Below are 20612 nucleotides of genomic sequence, written 5' to 3'. Positions count from 1 at the left end.
TGGAGATGGTAAGCCATCACACCAGGGAACTTACATTGTCTACAACAGCAAGCAGGATATTCACATCCATCAGCCATGTGTATTCCAAGTCTCCTTTCAATTTAGAAGTGGAATGGGCATCACCATTCCATGGTCTCCAGGATGGAGGAATAAAATATGGATTAGAGTGAACTTACTGGCATTGTACTATAGACATTTTGTCACTCTTGCATGGAAGGAATTGTATCATTGATGTGGAGACAGTGGTCATGGGAGTTGCTGAGGACAGGGAAGAAGAGGTGTGATGTGAGGGCATTTTTGGGACTTGGAGTTGTCCTGAATGATATTGCAGGGACAGGTGCAGGAAATTATATATCCTGCCATAACCCACTGAATGGACTGTGGGAGAGTGTAAACACAGTATAAACTATAATGCATGTATGTTGCAGTGTTCCAAAATGTATTCATCAAAAGCAATGAATGTGCCACAATGATGAAAGAGGTTTTTGATGTAGGAGTAGTTGGCGGGGCAGGGGTGTGGTATAAGGGAATCTCATATTTTTTAATGTAACATTTTTTGTGATCTATGTATCTTTTAAAAAAAGACAGTTAATTAAAAATAATTACGGGACACTGTAGATCCCCCCAGGGCCCACTGGATGGAACGTGAGAGAGTCTGGGCTATGATGTGGACCATTGACTATGGGGTGCAATGATGCTCAGAGATGAACTTACCAGGTGCAATGGATGTGTCATGATGATGGGAGAGAGTGTTGCTGTGGGGGGAGTGGGGGGCGGGGGCAGTGGGGTTGAATGGGACCTCATATTTTTTTTTAATGTAATAATGTAATAAATAATTTAAAAAAAATAGCTATTGTCCTTCTAGCAATGGAAAAACTAGTACCATTGATATAAAGGTAGTGACCACCAGAGACTCTGAGGGTAGGGAGAGTGGAAAACAGGTGTAATATGGGGGCATTTCAGGAACCTTGGTATTTTCCTGCATTGTGATACAATGATGGATATAGGTCATTATATATTTGATCCTAATTTAAAAAATTAAACAGGACAGAGTGCAAAGTATAATGCAAATTATAATCCATATTATTGTTAATCTTTCAAAAAGTGTTCATCAATTGCAACAAATGTACCACACTAATGAAGGATGTTGTTAATGTGGGAAAGTGTGGGAAAGGGAGAGAGTGGGGCATATGGGATTCCTCTATTTATTTTTTAAAGTCATCTTTATTTTTCCTTCTTTTTTAAAAATGTTACATTAAAAATATGAGGTCCCCATATACCCCCCACAATCAAATACCAAAGCAAGGTGAAGTAAAGAAATAGTAAAGATCAGAGCAAAATAAATAAAATTGAGAATAAACAATACAGAGCAGAACCATTGTAACTCTGAGGTCAGCACTTGTTTACATGTACGAGGCCCAGGTTGGTTCAATCCCTGGCACCTCCTAAAACATTTAGAGAGAATGAGCAAAACCAAATGTTAGTTCTTGGAGATGATAAGCAAAATTAACAAACACTTAGGTAGACTAACAAAGAAAAAAAGAGAGAAGATCCAAGTAAATAAAATCATAAATGAGAGGGAGGATATTACCGTTGACCCCACAGAAACACAAGAATTAGTAAGAGGATACATGAACAACTGTATGCCAAAAAACTAGACAATGTAGATGAGATGAACAAATTCCTTGAAACATATGAACCTCCTAAACTGACCATGAAAGAAATAGAAGACATTGAGAAACTAATCATAAGTGAAGAGATTGAAACAGTCATCAAAAACTTTCCAAATATGAAAAGCCTGGGACCAGATGGCTTCACAGATGAAGTCTACCAATCTTTCAAAGATGCTCTAATACCAGTCTTGCTCAAACTCTTCGAAAAAATTGAATAGGGAAGAACACTATCAAACTCATTATATGAGGCCAATATCACCATTATACCAAAACCCAGATAAAAATATTACAGAAAGAAAATTACAGACCAATATTTCTAATGAATATGATGCAAAAATCCTCAAAAAAATACTTGCAAACTGAATTCAAAAGCACAGTAAAAGAGTTATACACCATGATCAAGTGGGTTTTATCCCAGTTATGCAAGTGCAGTTCAACACAAGAAAACCAATTAGTGTAATAAACCACATTGATAGTTTGAAGGAAAAAAACACATGATTCTCCCAGTTGATGTGATGTAAAACAGGTATTTGACAAAATATAGCACCCTTTCTTGATTAAAAAACACTCCAAAAGATAGGAATAGAATGAAACTTTCTCAATATGGTAAAGTGCATATATGAAAAGCTTACAGCTAGGGCAATTAGGCTAGAAAAGGAAATAAAAGGCACCCAAATAGGGAAGGAAGAAGTAAAACGTGCACTATTCACTGATGATATGTTCCTATATCTAGAAATTCCTGAAAAATCCACAATGAAGCTACTAGAACTAATATACGAGCTCAGCAAAGTGTCAATATACAAGAATAATATGCAAAAATCAATAACATTTCTATACACTACTGATGTGCAATGTGAAGACGAAATTAGAAAAAAGTTGCCTTCATAATATTTAGGAATAAACTTAACCAAATGCATAAAGGACCTACAGCCACAAAACTCTGAAACATTGCTGAAAGAAGCCAAAGATGATTTAAATAAATGGAAGGATATTCTGTGATCATGAATTGGAAGACTAAACATTGTTAACTTGTCAGTTCTACCAAAACTGATTTACAGATTCAATATAATCTCAATATAAATACCAACAGCTCTTATTGCGGAAATGGAAAAGTCAATGATTTAATTTTTGAAAGGGTAAGGTGTCCAAATAGCAAAATTTGTCCTCAAAAAGAAGAGCAACTTGGAGGACTCTCACTTCCTGACTTAAAGCATATATTTAGATATTTTTTGGTACTGGCATAAAGACAGATAGATTGATCAATGGAAATGAATCAAGAATTCAAAATAGACCCTCACAACTACAGTTAAGTGATTTTTGACAAGGTTGTCAAGCCCTCACAACTGGGCCAGAAAAGTCTATTCAACAAATGGTTCTGGGAGAACTGGACGTCCACATCCAAAAGAAAGAAATTAACCCACATCTCTCACCTTAAAAAACATTACTCAAAATGGATAAATAACTGAAACATAAAAGCAAAAAACATAAAACTCCTAGAAGAAAATGTAGGAAAATATCTTCAAGATAATGTGGTAGGTAGTGAAAAACCACATGAAAAAAAAATGTTCAACATCACTAGCAGTCAGGGAAATGCAAGTCAAAACTACAATTAGATATCATTTCACACCTATTTGAATGGCCACTATTTAACAGTCATGGTAAGATGGTGTAGCTCCATGGTTGGGAGCTTGCTTCCCATGTACAAGGTCCTGGGTTCAACCCCTGGTACCTCCTAAAAATTTTGGAAACCTACAAGTGTTGGAGAGGATGAAGAGAGATAGGAACACTTATTCACTGTTGGTGGTAATTTATTATCTTGCAGCCACTATAGAGGATTTTTTGGCAGTTCTTTTTTTTTTTAAGATTTATTTTATTTATTTATCCCCCACCTCCCCAGTTGTCAGTTCTCTGTGTCTATTTGCTGCATATTCTTCTAAAGAGTCCACTACTGTTGTTGTCAGTGGCATGGGAATCTGTGTTTCTTTTTGTTGCATCATCTTGTGTCAGCTCTCTGTGTGTGCAGCACCATTCCTGGGCCAGCTGCACTTTCTTTTGCACTGGGCTGCTCTCCTTACAGGGCACACTCCTTGCACATGGGGTTCCCCTATGCAGGGACACCCCTGTGTGGCATGGCACTCCTTGAGTGCATCAGCACTGCACGTGGGCCAGCTCCACATGGGTCAAGGAGGCCCAGGGTTTGAACTGTGGACCTCCCATGTGGTAGACGGACTCCCTATCCACTGGGCCAAGTCCACTTCCCTCTGTTTGGCAGTTCTTAAGGAAGTTAAATATAGCCTTTCCTTGCAACCTGGCATACCGTTTCTGGGTATATACCCAGAAGAACTGAGAGCAGTGACATCAACAGACATCTGCACAATGATGTTCACTGCAGAATTATTCACAATTGCCAAAAGATGGAAACAATCCCAGTGTGGTAGTTTGATATTGTTTATGAATTACAAAATATATATTGGATTATGTTTGCAAACTGGTCTGTCCCTTTGGGCATATTAGATTATATTGGATTCAGAGGTTTCACTTTTACTTGGTTAAATAATGATTAAGGCTTTGAGCCATGACAATAGGACACTTAAGAAAATGACATGGCAGAAAAGTTAGTTGGAGTTTTAATTTTGGAGTCTGGGAATTAGGCACACAAAGAGGAAGAGAGAAGGCTTTTAGACATGGCAGAGGCCCCAGGAAGGGAGATCAGATTATTGGACTGGTAGTCTATAGCTGGCCTTGTGGAGATAGCAGAGCAGCTGAGCCAGGAGAGAGGCCAACCCTGGGAAGAGAGGAACCCAGGAAGCCTGAAGTTTTGCAGATGTTGGCAACCATCTTGCTACAATACATAGCAATAGACTTTGTTGAGGGAAGTAACTTGCACTTTATGGCATGGTAACTGTAAGCTTCTACCCCAAATAAATGCCATTTATAAAAACCAACCAATTTCTGGTATTTTTTAAAAGATTTATTTATTTATTATTTATTTTATTTATTTATTTCTCTCCCCTTCCCCCTCCCCCAACCCAGTTGTCTGTTCTCTGTGTCTATTTGCTGCGTCTTCTTTGTCCGCTTCTGTTGTTGTCAGCAGCACAGAAATCTGTGTTTCTTTTTGTTGCATCATCTTGTTGTGTCAGTTCTCAGTGTATGTGGTACCATTCCTGGGCAGGCTGCACTTTCTTTTGTGCTGGGTGTCTCAGTCCACTGCCAATTTCTGGTATTTTGCATAAGCACCCCTTTGGCTGACTAATACCCAGGTGTCCATCAACTCATGAATGTATAAAAAATTGTGGTGTATCCCAGGCCCAGAGCCTCAACAGACTTCAGCTCCTACACTTTGATTTATTGGACTGACCCCACTCAGCTAACATGGAGTTGAAGAAGGTCAACCACCACACCATGGAGCCTAGAGTGTCTACAACTGAAAGCAGGAGGAGTGCATCCAGTATCCATGTGGAATCTAAGCCCCCACTTGACATAGATGTGCAATGGACACAACCAATCCAATGTCCACAGAGAAAATGTGGAATGGGTGTGGGAAGGGTAGCCATGGTGGCTGCTGGGTTTGGGGAATGGGAGGAAGAGATGAGATGTGGAGGCGTTTTCGGGACGTGGAGTTGTCCTGGGTGGTGCTTCACGGACAATTACAGGACATTGTAGACCCCCCCAGGGCCCACTGGATGGAACGAGGGAGAGTGTGGGCTATGATGTGGACCATTGACTATGGGGTGCAGTGATGTTCAGAGATGTACTTACTGGGTGCAATGGATGTCTCACGATGATGGGAGAGAGTGTTGCTGTGGGGGGAGTGGGGGTGGGGGTGGTGGGGTTGATTGGGACCTCGTATTTTTTGAATGTAATTTGTAAAAATAAATAATTTTGATTAAAAAAAAACAAAAACAAAAATAAAAAAAATTGTGGTGTATACACACAATTAAATATTATGTAGCAGTAAGAAGAAATGAACTTGTGAAGCATATGACAGCATGGATGAACCTGGATGACTTGATATTGAGTGAAACAAGCCAGACACAAAAGGACAAACACTGTATGATTTCACTATTATGAACTAAATATATTTTGTAAATACATGTAGTTAATAATTAGAATATAGGTCACCAGATAAGAGAGTGAGGGTAGAGAATGGAAAGCAGAGGTATACTATGAAGAATTGGTAAAAGGTTGTTTATATATCTTTGGAAATGAATAGTAATGTTGAAATTACATCATAGTGTTTATAATTACTAGAGCTATTATATGGGTATGAGAATTGGTTAATAGAAAGTCTAAGGTAATGTATATTACTATAAGTAAAGCTTAAAAATGTAACATAGGACTGTTACACATAGTGAAACCTCATGTGAAATACAAATATTGGTGGTATTGCATATGATTATTTTTACAAAATATAAATACAATTAAATTAAGAGGTGGAAATGAATACCAGCCATGTACTGCATTGGAATCATAGAGAGTTTGAGAGATGACGAGTTTTTTGTTTCTCTGTTTTTTGTTTTTATTATTCTCATTATTAAAAAAAGAATAAAGTGATAAATGCACAGCTATGTGATTATACCAAATACCGTTCTTGTACTCTTTGGATGGATTTATGCTTTATTGATATGCATTAATAAAATTGGTTTGTTAAAAACTTGGAGGGAAGCAGACTTGGCCCAATGGATAGGGTGTCCGTCTACCACATGGGAGGTCCACAGTTCAAACCCCAGGCCTCCTTGACCCATGTGGAGATGGCCCATGTGCTGTGCTGATGGGCACAAGGAGTGCTGTGCCATGCAGGGGTGTCCCCCATGTAGGGGAGCCCCACGTGCAAGGAGTGCACCCTGTAAGGAGAGCCACCCAGTGCAAAAGAAAATGCAGGCAGCCCAGGAATGGCACCACACACATGGAGAGTTGGTGCAGCAAGATGATGCAACAAAAAGAAACACAGTTTCCTGTGCTGCTGACAACAACAGAACATGCAGCAAATGGACACAGAGAACAGACAATGGGGGGGGGGAAGGGGAGAGAAATCAATAAAAAAATAAATCATTAAAAAAATACCTTAGAGCCATACACTGGAAATTTTAACAGGCAGAAGAAAGAAACAGTGGGCTAGAAGACAGGAAAATCAAAATCATTTAGTCAGAACAGAATGAGAAAATAACAGAAAAAATTGAGTGGTGTCTTTGAGACACATACTATTCACAATGACGTATGTCAAGAATAAATGGAGAATTTTAAAAGCAGCAAGGGAAAAACAAATCATCACATAAAAGGGATCCTCAATAAGACTAAGTGCCAATTACTCATCAGAAACCATGGTACTGAAAGAGAGAAACTGTCAGCCCCCAATTCTTTATCCAGTTAAAACTGTCATTAAAAATGAGGGATAGTTTAATACATTCACAGATTAAAAGAAACTGAGTTCATCAATGTTTGATAAATATAGTCTATAAGAATTGTTAAAGAGATTTGCAGGTTGAAAAGAAAAGACAGGAGAGTGTCTTGGAGTAGTGTGAAGAAGTGAAGATCTTCAGTAAAGGTAACTAAATGGGTAAATGCAAAACCCAGTAATACTGTATCTTCAACATATAACTCAACCCTTTAAGTCCTATAAAAGTAAGACTAAAATTAAGATGAAAAGTAATATTTCCTGATAATAGACATACAAAATATAAAGAGGTGATATGGCACAAAAACAACATAAAGAGGGGAAACAGAGGGATGTACGAGCAGAGAACATTAAGCTATTGAAGGTAAATAGGTATATTTTGAAATTAGTAGGTTACAAACATTGGCAGTGTAATACAAACTTCAGTGTAACCCCCAAAATTATTTAAACATACAGAAACTGAAATGAGAAAAAGGTCAGTCAAATACATCAGAAAAGCCCAACTATATGGAAAAGGAGGCTGCAGAAAAGGAAAAGAGTGACAAAAAAGATACGACATAAAAAAGAACAAAATAGCTTAAGTATGTATGGTTTTTATAGTAATATCATTGAAAGTTAGTGAAGGCAACTTCCCAATCACAAGATGCATATTTGCATAATGGATAAAAAAGCATGATCCAAATATATATATATTTTTACAAGATATGGGTTGAAAGTCAAAGGTTTCTGTATTAAAAAGGAAATCCAGCTAAAAGTCTTCAGAGGGCTACAGCAAGATGGCAATTGTTTAAGTGCACCCACATCATCTCTTACAAAAAGCGGCTGAGTGGGGGCATAATCCTGCCTGAGTGAGCTGTTTTGGGAACACACAAAGCAGGAGGCTTCCGGGCATCGATCTGGAGAGAGTGTGGCAAAAAGATTAATTACTCATAGTAAAACCATGAGTTTCTGCCTTTTGAGGCTGGAGCTGTGGGATGGCTAAGCCCTAGCCTCAGGACAAGAAACCACAGTGATCCCCGACTCTTGCCACTCACACAGCTGGAGGAGGCATACTCTGAGAGTGGATGGGTTCACTAAAACCCACTTCAAAAGCTGCAGTGGGAAAGCTGCAGGACAGTTGATTAACACTGGCAGCCTGAGAAGTTCCACAGGGACTTTTAAAATTAGGTGCTCCCAGCATGTTTCATGTTTCTTTTGTTTCCTCTTTCATGACTTCCTTTTCTCTGTGTGTGCCAATTTTGTCTACCGATGCTACCTCTTTTCCTTCCTACATCTTTCTATCTTCCACTTTCTGTTATTGCTCTTACATTCTGCCTCTCTTTCTAAAGCCATCAATGTTTCTGGCTTTTTATTTCTAACTCTTCTGAACTGTTTTCTATCTTTTATTAACCTTTTCTATTTTTGCCTGTTTCTTTTCTCTTTCCCTCTCTCCTTATCACTCTGATCTATTAATTCATAATCTATACTTCTCCATATTTGGTTTCCCATTTCATTTTAGGTACTCCACTTTTTTATTCCTATAACTCAATGCTGCTTACATAAGTTAAACATTAATTTTCCTAGGTCTTATATGGTTCTTCTGATAACTTTTACTATCAATTTGCCATTGTCTTTTTACTTTTTGTATCCTCTTTTGCTCTCCCTGGTCCTAATCTTTTTCCCTTAAGAGAAATTAGACAACATCAAAGAAATAGAATATGAAGAACAAAGTGCCAGAGAGAAAACTTAACACACACACATGCAAACAGCAACTAAATAAAACCCTAAACCAGAAGGAGAAGCTAATCAACTGAACAAACCAATCAAGACAAAATGATGATCAAACCTCAAAAAAAATTACAAACCATACCAAGGAACAGAAAGACATGGCCCAGTCCAATGAAAAAACTAAAAACCAGGAAGAGAAGCAGGATATTGAACACCCAATCAAAGCTGTCCAAACAAATATCATGAATGAACGTAATGAACTGAAGGAATGGATTAAGGTTATTAAGAAAACACTGGGAGAGCATACTGAAGAAATTGTAAGTAGACAGAAAAAGATAAAGGATATGATGGTGATTAATGACACAATCCAAGAAATAAAAAATACACTCCCAGCAATAACAGCAGATTTGAACAGGCAGAGGACAGAATTAGTGATGTGGAACACAGCATATCTGAAATCAATCGATAGTAGGAATGACAGATAAAAAGATGGAAAAATCTATCAAGGATTTAGGGATTTGAATGACAGCATAAAACACACAAACATACACATTATAGGCATCCTAGAAGGAGAAAAGAAGGGAAAGGGGATAGAGGAGGTGTTGGAGGAAATAATGATCGAAAACTTCCCAAACCTATTGAGGGAGATGGATTTACATGTCCAAGAAGCACTGCACACATCAAGCAATTTAAATTCAAAAAGGCCTACACTAAGACATATAGTTGTCAAATTATCGAATGCTCATAACAAAGAAAAAATACTGAAGGTAGCAGGAGAAAAGAGAAGCATCACATACAAGGGGAGCTCAATAAGATTAAGTTCTGAATTCTTCTCTGAAACCATTGAGGTAAGAAAGCAGTGGTATGAAATAGTCAAGGCTGAAAAAAATTCCAGCCAAAAATTCTCTATCCAGGAAAGCTGGCATTCAAAAATTATGGAGAGTATAAAATAATCACAGATAAACAGAAACTGAGAGTATGCTAATATGAAACTTGTCCTTCAGGAAATATTAAAGGGAGTTCTACAGGTTGAAAGGAAATAAAAACAGGAGAGAGAGAGTTGGAGGAGAGTGTAAAAACAACTAAAAATACAAGAAGAGAAATAAAAATAACATATGACATACATAAACTCAAAGAAAATATGGCTAATATAAGCAATTCTTTGAGAGTAATAATGATTAGCAGAATGGATAAGGAAATAGGACCCATCTATATGCTGTGTATAAAAAGCCCATCTTGTGCTCGCTTCGGCAGCACATATACTAAAATTGGAACGATACAGAGAAGATTAGCATGGCCCCTGCGCAAGGATGACATGCAAATTCGTGAAGCGTTCCATATTTTTTGAGCCCCTGATGCTAATGACTATGCTTGTGAGCTGATAAAACTAAAATAAGAACAAGGCCTAGAGCAACATTGTGCCTGGGAATTTCCTCCTGTCAGCCTTCATGTTACTCAAATGTGGCCAGTCTCGAAGCCAAACTCAGCATGTAAATGCAATGCCTTCCCTCCAGCGTGGGACATGACACCCGGGGATGAGCCTCCCTGGCAACGAGGCACCACTACCAAATATCAACTGATGATGCAACTGGAAAAGGACCTTATATGGAAGGTTCAATGCGGATCAGCAGAATATCCATGTCTACATAAAATAACATGACTTTAAAATGCTGTTTGACCTAAAGTAAGGGGGAAATGGAAAGGAGAAATGAGTTTATATGGCTACGAGTTTCTAAAAAAGAGTCTGGAGGCTGGCAGAAGGATTGCCCTCATGCACAACTGAGCAGAGTCAGAGAGTCAGATAAAGCAGATACAACCCCCAGATATTGGTTCCTATGAAAGCTAAAGAGACCCATGAGAGTTATGGTCATGGCCGATGGGGTTTACTATCAGGGCAGATGGCCCCTCTCTGGAAATGGTGTTTATGTGTGATGAATCTGGACTCAGATGGGATCTCCCTTCATAAGACTTTCATACTAATCTGCTGGAGGTGCAGTAAACGTTGGGGTTTAAGAAATAGTTAGGGGATTTGAATCTCTGGACTGATAATGTGATAGCCAGGTCCTGAGCCTCAACAGACTCCAGCACCTACAATCTGATTTATTGGACTTACCACACTCAGCTAAGATGGAGTTGAAGAAGGACAATCACCACACCATGGAGCCTAGAGTGATCACAACTGAAAATGGGAGGATGGCAGCCAGCATCCATGTGGAATCTGAGCCTCCTCTTGACATAGAGGTGCAATGGACACAACCAATCCAATGTCCACATAGAAGAGGTGGCATTGGATTGGGAAAAGTGGACATGGTGGATGATGGGTATGGGGAAGGGCAGGAAGAGATGAGAGGTGGGGGTGTATTTGGGACGTGGAGCTGCCCTGGATGGCGCCTCGGGGGTGATCACCGGACATCGTGGATCCTCACAGGGCCCACTGGATGGAATGGAGGAGAGTATGGGCCATGATGTGGACCATTGTCTATGAGGTGCAGAGGTGCCCAAAGATGTACTTACCAAATCCAATGGATGTGTCATGATGATGGAAACGAGTGTTGTTGGGGGGGGAGAGGGGGGGTGGGGGGGTGGGGTTGAATGGGACCTCACATATATATTTTTAATGTAATATTATTACAAAGTCAATAAAAAAAAAAAAAAAGCCCATCTTAGACCCAATGTTTCAAGGAAGTTGAAAGTAATTGGCTGGAAAAATTCCCACAAGCAAACAATAGCCAAAAAAGGGCAGGAATAGCTACACTAACATCAGACAAAATAGACTTTAAATGCAAAACTATTGTGAGAGACAAAAATGGGCACTATATATATTAGCGAAAGGGGTAATCTTTAAGAATAAAGAACCAACATATACATGTATGTATATAAGCAGGGTACTTCAAAATACATGAGGAGAACACTGGAATAACTAAGTGGAGAAATAGATGCCTCTATAATTACACTGAGATACTTTATTTTTATAATTTTATATTTTTTAAGAGGGAACAGACTTTATTTAGTGCACACTTTGTGTCAAGTCCTTATACAGTATCTCACATTTAATCTTCACAAAAACTCTCTGCGTAAGTACTAGTAGGTTGGTGCAAAAGTAATTGTGGTTTAGCATTGTCAAAACTAGCCATTTGATATTGGCATACATTGACAAATAAATGCAGTAATGTTAGAAATCATTTTAATGTGTATTTCTTGTCTTATTTTTTTTTTGCTAATGACATTGTTTATTTTATTTATTTTAGACTATGGAAATAATGTTAGATTAAAAGCAAATTCAAAGATTTTCTTATTTGAGTTGAAAGTGGATCATAAAGCAGTGAGACAACTTGCAACAACAACAATGCATTTGGTCAGGAACTGCTAATGAACTATAGTGCAGTGGTGGTTCAAGAAGTTTTGCAAAGAAGAGCCTTGAAGATAAGGAGCATAGTGGCTGGTCATGGAAAGTTGACAATGACCAATTGAGAGCAGACATTGAAGCTGATCTTCTTACAATTAATAAGTTGCTGAAGAACTCAACATCAACCATTCTATGGTCATTCACCATTTGAAGCAAATTGGAAAGGTGAAAAAGTTTGATAAGTGGGTGCCTCAGTAGCTGACTGAAAATCAAAAAAGTCATCATTATGACATGTCATCTTCTCTTATTCTACACAACAACGAGGACCATTTCTGGATCAGATTGTGATGTCTGATGAAAAGTGGATTTTATATGACAACCAGCAATGACCAGCTCAGTGGTTGGACCAAGAAGAAGCTCCAAAGTACTTCCCAAAGCCAAACTTGTACCAAAAAAAAGCTCACGGTCACTGTCTGGTGGTCTGCTGCCGGTCTGATCTACTACAGCTTTCTGGATCCCAGCAAAACCATTACATCTGAGAAGTATGCTCAGCAAACCAATGAGATGCACTGAAAACTGCAATGCCTGCAGCTAGCATTGGTCAACAGAAAGGGCCCAATTCTTCTCCATGAAAATGAGTGACCACATGCTGAGAGACTTCAATACACTATTATCACCATTAGACAGAACATCTCAACAGGGAATCAATAAAGAAACAGACCTCACATATATATTTTTAATGTAATATTATTACAAAGTCAATAAAAAATAAAAAAATTAAAAAAAAAAAACAGAGACTTTGAATAAAGTATTAGACGATCTGTAACTAATAGGTATATACAGAACACTACACCCCAATACAGCAGGATATACATTCTTCTCAAGTGCACATGGATCATTCTCCAAGATGGACCACATGCTAGGCCACAGAGAAATTCTTAGTGAATTCAGAAAGACTGAAATCATACAAAGTAAATTATCTGACAACAGTGAAATGAAGCTGCAATTTTCAAGGGCCAGAGAACCAGATTAGGCAGAAAGATATGGAATTTAAGCAACACACTCTTAGACAAACAGTGGATCAAGGAGGAAATCTTGAAAGAAATCAGTAACTACCTTGAAAGTAATGAAAATGACAACACAACATATCAAAATATATGGGATGTTGTAGGGTGGCACCGTGTGGGAGCGCAGCGACAGCAAGGGTCGGCTAGTCTCCAGGCGCCGGTGCAAGTCGGACCCGGGTGGCGGGAATGGGCGTTAAGGTCCTCCGCTTGGGGTTCGGGCGTACTGCCCGCCCCTCTGCCCAGCTGCACCCGCTTCCCCCTCGGTGGCCTAACCCCGCCTCTCCCCCGAGGGCCACCGCCGCGCCATGACAGCCCCGCCTCGCTGCCGCCGAGAACCCTGGCTACCCCGTCTTCTGCCTGCAACCAGTGATGCACCCCTGCACAAACCTATCAGCCGTCTGCTGCCCCCCGGCCACGCCCCCTGCCCCTCCCCCATCTTCGCCCTATATTAACCGCTGTACTTCCTGAATAAATCAGACTTGCGCACAGATCCTGGTCTCCTCGGTAGTCTTCTTCCTACCGTGCATCCTCCGCACCTTGCCGGCCCCGGAGTGCCTTCTCGGAAGGCCCCTCCGTGTGTTGCAGCCCTCTGCCCGAGCCCACACCACCCCTGCAGCAGCCCTCCGGGCGAGCCCACACTGTGACATTTGGCGTCCAACGTGGGGGCAACAACTTCCCGGCCGGACCCCCACCCGCCTCGCCCGCAAGGTAAGGACCCCCGTCTTCGCTAGGCCCCGCCGTCGGCGCCATGGGCGGCCATCTTTCCTCCTGCCAGGTGCCTCAGGTTAGGGCCCTTGCCGGCCTTTTAGACACCAATCATATGAATGTCTCAGTAAAGCAGCTCCAAACGTACTGGGACCTTTTGCTGCCTTTCAACCCCTGGCTCTCCACTTGCCAGCTGTGGGACCCGGACACGTACACTAACCTCATTGACTGCGTCACGGCGGCTATGGAGTATGAGAACAAGTGTTTTCCCCCCAGCCTTCTCCCCACGCTCATCACCATTTGCTCATGCCTCCAGGGCACCCCCATCAATCGTGATGCTTTCCACTGCACCTGTGGTAAGAGCAAGGGAGAGGGGTCTCAGTCAGACAGTGATTCCGACATCGAGTCCTTGTCCAGCCGCCTCAACAACACCCTGGACTCTTGCCCACCCAAAGCAGACGTGCCTACCTCGCCCCAAGATGGCAAACTTCTGCCTTCTTCTTGGGAGGATAAAGGGAAGTCCCTCCCCCTATACCCACCCCCTCCAGACACGGCGCCATCTTGGCCCCCTCTGGAAGAGGAGCGGCCGCCATCTTGGGATGAGCCATGTTCTCGCCCCACCCCCTGGGCACCCCCCGCCGCGAATCCCTCATCCGCCAGAGGGCCCATGGGTACTTGGCCCCCGTGGGCAGAGGCCCCCGCGCATCAGACACCACTCTTATACCCGCTGAATGCCGCCCCCTCGTGGCACTGTCTGCAGGATTGGTACCCCTTTACAGCTGACAAAATAAAAAACCTCCGCAAGGCTGTTAAAGAGGACGGCCTCGGTAGCCCGTACGCCCAACATTTGCTTGAGGAGCTTAGCACTCAGCTCGCGGTTCCGTATGACTGGGTTTCCCTCGCTCGGGCCATTCTAACCCTCGGCCAATTCATCGACTGGCGTGCTCACTTTACATCAGAGGCAGAAAAGTAAGTGGCACACAACGCCCATGTCAGGGCTTGCCATCCCCCGGACGCTTACACAGGCGTGGGCCAATTCGCCAATCCGGCCCAATATCACAACGACCCCCCCGAGTTCTGGCTCCAACTTCGCGAGCTGGCTTTCCGCGCTTTCCGCAGCTGCTCTGCCACCAGACCTGAGCCACTTGCCAAGCTAGTCCAATGAAAAGACGAAGACTTTGCCGACTTCGTATCCCGGGTTCAGGAGGCCTGCAAGCGCAAGGTCCCTGGCGAGTGTGCGCAACAAGCCCTTGCCCGGGAACTCATTCTGGAAGGGGCCACCAATGCCTGCCGACAAGCCATCCTACCAATGAAGGAAAGGGGAGTACACGACTGGATCCTGGCCTGCTCCCACATAGACCCGCAGGACACTGTGCTGGCTCAGGCCATAGCCACGGCCATGTCCCTCTCCTCCGACTGCTTCAAATGCAGAGAAACCGGACATTTTGCCCACGAATGCCCTCATGCCGCCCGACCACGACCATCCACGAACACGCCTCGAGACACCGGAGGAGCCAGACCACGCGCGCCTCCCACCCCATGTCCCCGCTGTGGCAAAAGATACCATTGGGCCCGTGACTGCCGCACCGCCAACAGCCAACGGCAGCCTTTAAACATGAGAGGGGGCAGGCCTCAGCCCCGCCAGCAAGAGGCCGCTCACCCACGCCACCACCACCTGCCGCAATGTGGACCGTTCCACTAGGACCCAAGAAACCAATAATGGAGTTAGAGGTTGAAGGCCAATGGTTTGAGGGAATCCTTGACACCGGGGCAGAAATATCCTGCTTCCCAGAAACAACCGCACACAACTGGGGTGTGCTCCCCGGCCCCCGTGTCATTGGAGCCACCGGAACAGCTCCCTCATTCCAAACCAGCCGAGATCTTATTTGGAAGGACAAGGAAGGCCACCAAGGCACCTTCCGCCCCCTTGTCCTGCCCGGCATCGACAATATCCTCTGGGGCCGGGATGTCCTCTCAAACTGCGGAGCCATTCTATCCACGGCTCCCCCCCAATGATATACGCCACTGCTCGCATTACACCTCCAGCACCCACTCCTCTTGAATGGGATACCGAGGAGCCCATTTGGGTGGAGCAGTGGCCCATCTCATCCCAGAAACTGTTAGTTCGCCGAGCTCTTGTCTATGACCAGCTCGACGCAGGACACATTGAGCCATCCACCAGTCCGTACAACTCACCCATCTTCATCATTCAGAAGAAGTCAGGCAAGTACCGGCTCCTCCACGACCTGTGTGAGATCAACAAGCACATCCGCCCAATGGGCTCCCCCCAAACGGGGTGCCCCCACCCCATGGCTATACCTAGACACTGGTGCGCCGCCACCATCGACATCAAGGACTGTTTCTTCTCCATTCCACTGCACCCAAAAGACCGTCCAAAATTCGCCTTCACGCTCCCGTGCACCAATCACCAAGAAGTAGCTGAGCGTTACCAATGGCGAGTCCTCCCGCAAGGAATGTGAAACAGCCTGGCCATCTTCCAGCTTTATGTCAATAAGGCAATTCAGCCATTAAAGAACTTTGCATACATTGTTCATTACATGGACGACCTTCTCGTGGCACATGAAACCCCTGGAGGCCTCCAAGCCATCGTCACGGCATTACTGTGCCATCTCAACGACCTTGGCCTACAAGTCCAACAAGATAAGGTACGCATGGAGCTCCCCTTCACCTTTCTAGGCTTCAACATCCACAACACCATCACGCCTGCGGCCCCCCAACTGGCCATTCCGCAGAAGCTATCTCTGACAGAGCTACAGCAAATCTGTGGGTACATCAATTGGCTCTGTTCGGCTCTCCCGATCACCATCGCTCAGCTACAACCCCTCTTCGCCCTCCTGCAAACCGACCAAGACCCTCCGCAGGCCGTAACAAAGAAAATCGCTATTACCTCGGCTGCGCAGGAGGCCATCCGAGCTGTCAATGATGCCCTGCGAGAATGCCAACTGCAGCGTCACGACCCCAACCGAGCCATCTTGGCGCTGATCCTGCCTACCATGGGTACGCCCACCGGGCTCCTCTGGCAGAAGGGGCCCCTTCTCTGGCTCCATACCGCCAAAAGCAAGCTCAGAAAAATCGGCCCGCAAGTCACCCTCTGGATCTCCTTGGCCATTGACCTCGTCCGGCAATGCACCCACACATATGGTACTCCCCCTGACACCATTGTGTGGCCGCTTGATGCCAAGAAAACCACCGCGCTGCTTCTGTCCAGTCCAGACATGCAAGTCCTTGTGGAACTCTTCCATGGTGAATTTGACAACCACTACCCCAGCCATCGGCTGCTTCAGGGCATCTCCCAGTTATCCTTCATCCCTCCGCCACACCACCCCTTCCTGTCTCGCCGCCCCTACCCACATGCCACCACCACCTTCACTGACGCCTCCAAGCACAAGTTCGCAGCTGTCATCTACTCCCCTGGTATGTCAGAGCCTCAAATACTCATCCACATCAACGTGAACTCTGTCCAGGTAGGAGAGCTCCAAGCCGTCATCCTAGCTCTCCACGCCTGTCCTGACAGACCCCTCAACATCTTCACTGACAGCCTGTACACCTTGCAAGTTGGCCAAGTCTTGGCTTTCGCCACATTTTTTCCTGCCAAAAGGCCTATCGACCAAGCACTCCTAACTCTCCAGAGTCTCTTGGAAAACCGCACGGCGCCCTGGTACATCGCCCATGTGAGGAGCCATTCTGGCCTTCCTGGACCTATTGCCACTGGCAATAACCTCGCCGATCAAGCCGTCCAAGCCCTCCCAGCCTCAGTAGAGTGCTCGGGAGGCCGACCACCCACCCCTCCTCCTTGCAACCTCCTCAACCAAGCCAAGCTACTCCACTCTCAATTTCACTTCTCTGCCAGGAGCCTTCACAAGTTGTTCCCGGAACTTTCCATCCAGGTCTGCAAGCACATGGTCAGATGCTGCCAAACTTGTGCACCCCTTCTGCCCCTTGGGCTGCTACAGCTGCAAGGAGTTAATCCGCGTGGGCTACGCCCCAATGCTCAATGGCAAATGGACGTCACCCACGTGCCCCAGTTCGGCAGGCTCAAGTATCTCCATGTGGCCATCGACACCTTCTCCCACCTGTGCTATGCCGTTCCCCTCCCAGGAGAAACAGCCAAGCACTGCATTCAGGCCCTCAGACAAGCCATCCTCTTCACGGGAGTCCCATGGGACCTGAAAACCGACAATGGACCAGCATATCGCAGTGCTTCCTTCGCCGCATTCCTGAGGCTATACGACATCACTCATCACTTTGGAATTCCGTTCAACCCCCAAGGTCAAGGCATGGTTGAACGCACTCATCTCTTCCTCAAGCATCTTATTCAAAAGGAAAGGAGCAACCATCCCCGCCACACACCTGGAGAAATTGTCACCTCTGCCTTAATCCACCACAACCTCCTCTGCTTTGATGAGGATGGCCTTTCCCCAGTACATGCTCATTGGGGCCCATCCTACCAGCCCACACAGGCCCCCCTTGTTCGGTGGAAAGACCCCAAGACTAACATCTGGTCAGGGCCTGCCCCCCTCCTTGCCCAGGGAAGGGGTTTTGCTTGTGTCTTTCCAGATGATGCCGCCCAGCCCATCTGGATCCCAGGACGCCTCATCCAGCCCACCACCGCCGAACCGCCTGACCCGGAGAGAGAAACATCGCCAGTGACACCTCGCCCCTCGGATGGCCATGATGACCCTGAATGCTGAGCCTGACCCTCTCTGCCAACAAGTTCTGTGGCTACTCCACCTAGCCCAAGCTGAAAGGGCCCGGTGGTCGCCGCCACCCACCTTCACCCCCCCCAAGACAGACTTCTCAAACGAGCTGCCTGGCGAGGTGCCCCCCCAACAAAATGAGCGCTGGCCCTTCCTCTTCCACCTTCTTCGGTGCTTAATAAAAAAAAAGGGGGAAATGTAGGGTGGCACTGTGTGGGAGCGCGGTGACAGCAAGGGTCGGCTCGTCTCCAGGTGCCCGTGCGAGTCGGACCCGGGTGGCGGGAACGGGCGTTAAGGCCCTCCGCTTGGGGTTTGGGCATACTGCCCGTCCCTCTGCCCAGCTGCACCCACTTCCCCCTCGGTGGCCTAACCCCGCCTTTCCCCCGAGGGCCACCGCCGCTCCATGACAGCCCTGCCTCGCTGCCGCCGAGAACCCTGGCTACCCCGTCTTCTGCCCGCAACCAGTGATGCACCTCTGCATGAACCTATCAGCCATCTGCCACCCCCGGCCACGCCCCCTGCCCCTCCCCCATCTTCGCCCTATATTAACCGCTGTACTTCCTGAATAAATCAGACTTGCGCACAGATCCTGGTCTCCTCGGTAGTCTTCTTCCTACCGTGCGTCCTCCGCACCTTGCCGACCCCGGAGTGCCTTCTCAGAAGGCCCCTCTGTGTGTTGCAGCCCTCCGCCCGAGCCCACACCGCCCCTGCAGCGGCCCTCTGGGCGAGCCCACACTGCGACAGGATGTAGTAAAAGGTATATTGAGAGGGAAATTCATAGCTATAAATCATATATTGAAAAAGAAGAAAGAGCTAAAAATGGATATCTAACCACACAGTTTGAGGAATTAGTAAAAAAAAAAAACCCAACAAACTAAGCCCAAAGGAAGAAGAAAGAAGAAATAAGTAATATCAGAACAGAACTAAATAAAATAGAAAATTAGAAAACAGTAGAAAAGTAAAAGCAAGAGCTTGTTCTCTGAGAAGATCAATAGAATTGAAAAAAACATAGCTAGACTAACTAAAAAGGAGAGAATATGCAAATACACAAAATAAGAAATGAAGAGGGGGATATCATCTCTGACCCCAAAGAAATAAAGAGTATCAAAAGAGGAAATTTTGAAAAAACTATAAACCAAAATGAATGACAATTTAGAGGAAATGGACAAATTCCTAGAAACTCATAAGCTGCCTACATTGAAAAAGGAAAATTGATCTCAATAGAGATCTCGATAGAGATCAATTTGATCTCAATAGTAAAGCAAATCAGAAATCAAAAGCCTCTCAACTAAGAGGAGCCCAGGAGCAGATGACTTCACAGTTGAATTCTACCAAACATTCCAGAACAAAATAATACCAATATTGTTTAAACTCTTCCAAAATATTGAAGTAAAGAAATATTGCCCAACTCATTCTATTATGCCAATATGACTCTAATACCAAAGCCAAACAAAGATGTCAAAAGAAAGGAAAATCATAGTCCAATCTCTCTTATGAACCTAGATGCTAAAATCCACAACAAAATACTTGCTGATCATATTCAACACACATCAAAGAAATTATACACCATGTCCAAGTGGGATTTATCCCTGGTATTCAAGGATTGTTCAACATAAGAAAATTAATGTAGAAGATGGTGTCTGAGGGAGCACACCTCGTAATCTCTCTTTCAAAGGAGTGGTTGAGTAGGGTCAGAGTCCTGCTGGTCCAGGGTGTTTTGGGTGCTTGCAGGGCAGGAGGTGTCTGGACACCGATTTGGTGAGACAGTGACAGAAGAGATTCTTGCAAGAGGTGGAATTTTGACACAGAGGTCAGAAATTGTAGGCAGAACCCCTCCCCCTAGGGCTGGCGGCTTGGCCTCAGCAATCCCTGAAATCTTTGTTGTCCTGTGGTGTTCACAAACCCTGAGCACACTATTTCAGGGGCTTGCAGGGCAGTAGGTGTCTGGATGCCAATTTTGTGAGACTGACAGAAGAGATACTTATGAGAGGTGGAATTTTG

General features: G+C 44.4%; 1 protein-coding gene and 1 non-coding gene across 14 annotated transcripts in view; one reads left to right on the top strand and one right to left on the bottom strand.

Moving 5' to 3' along the window:
• ZC3H12B (zinc finger CCCH-type containing 12B) overlaps nucleotides 1-20612 on the bottom strand; it is a 786782-nt gene that overhangs the window by 156582 nt on the left and 609588 nt on the right. For 5 of the 13 annotated variants that reach the window (XM_071213164.1, XM_071213163.1, XM_071213165.1 and 2 more), the window contains one exon: nucleotides 14114-14244. The exons of the other annotated variants lie outside the window; for them this stretch is intronic. The gene's annotated coding sequence lies outside the window, so the exon portion shown is untranslated. The remainder of the gene's footprint in view (nucleotides 1-14113; nucleotides 14245-20612) is intronic. 13 annotated transcript variants of the gene reach the window in all.
• Nucleotides 10014-10120, top strand: LOC111759654 (U6 spliceosomal RNA). The gene has a single exon (XR_002793572.1). It is a non-coding gene; the product is annotated as a U6 spliceosomal RNA (small nuclear RNA).

Source organism: Dasypus novemcinctus, chromosome X, assembly GCF_030445035.2.
Source record: "Dasypus novemcinctus isolate mDasNov1 chromosome X, mDasNov1.1.hap2, whole genome shotgun sequence".
NCBI classification, from domain to species: Eukaryota; Metazoa; Chordata; class Mammalia; order Cingulata; family Dasypodidae; genus Dasypus; species Dasypus novemcinctus.
The sequence above is the reverse complement of the archived record's forward strand: the minus strand, read 5'-3'. Positions and strand labels throughout refer to the sequence as shown.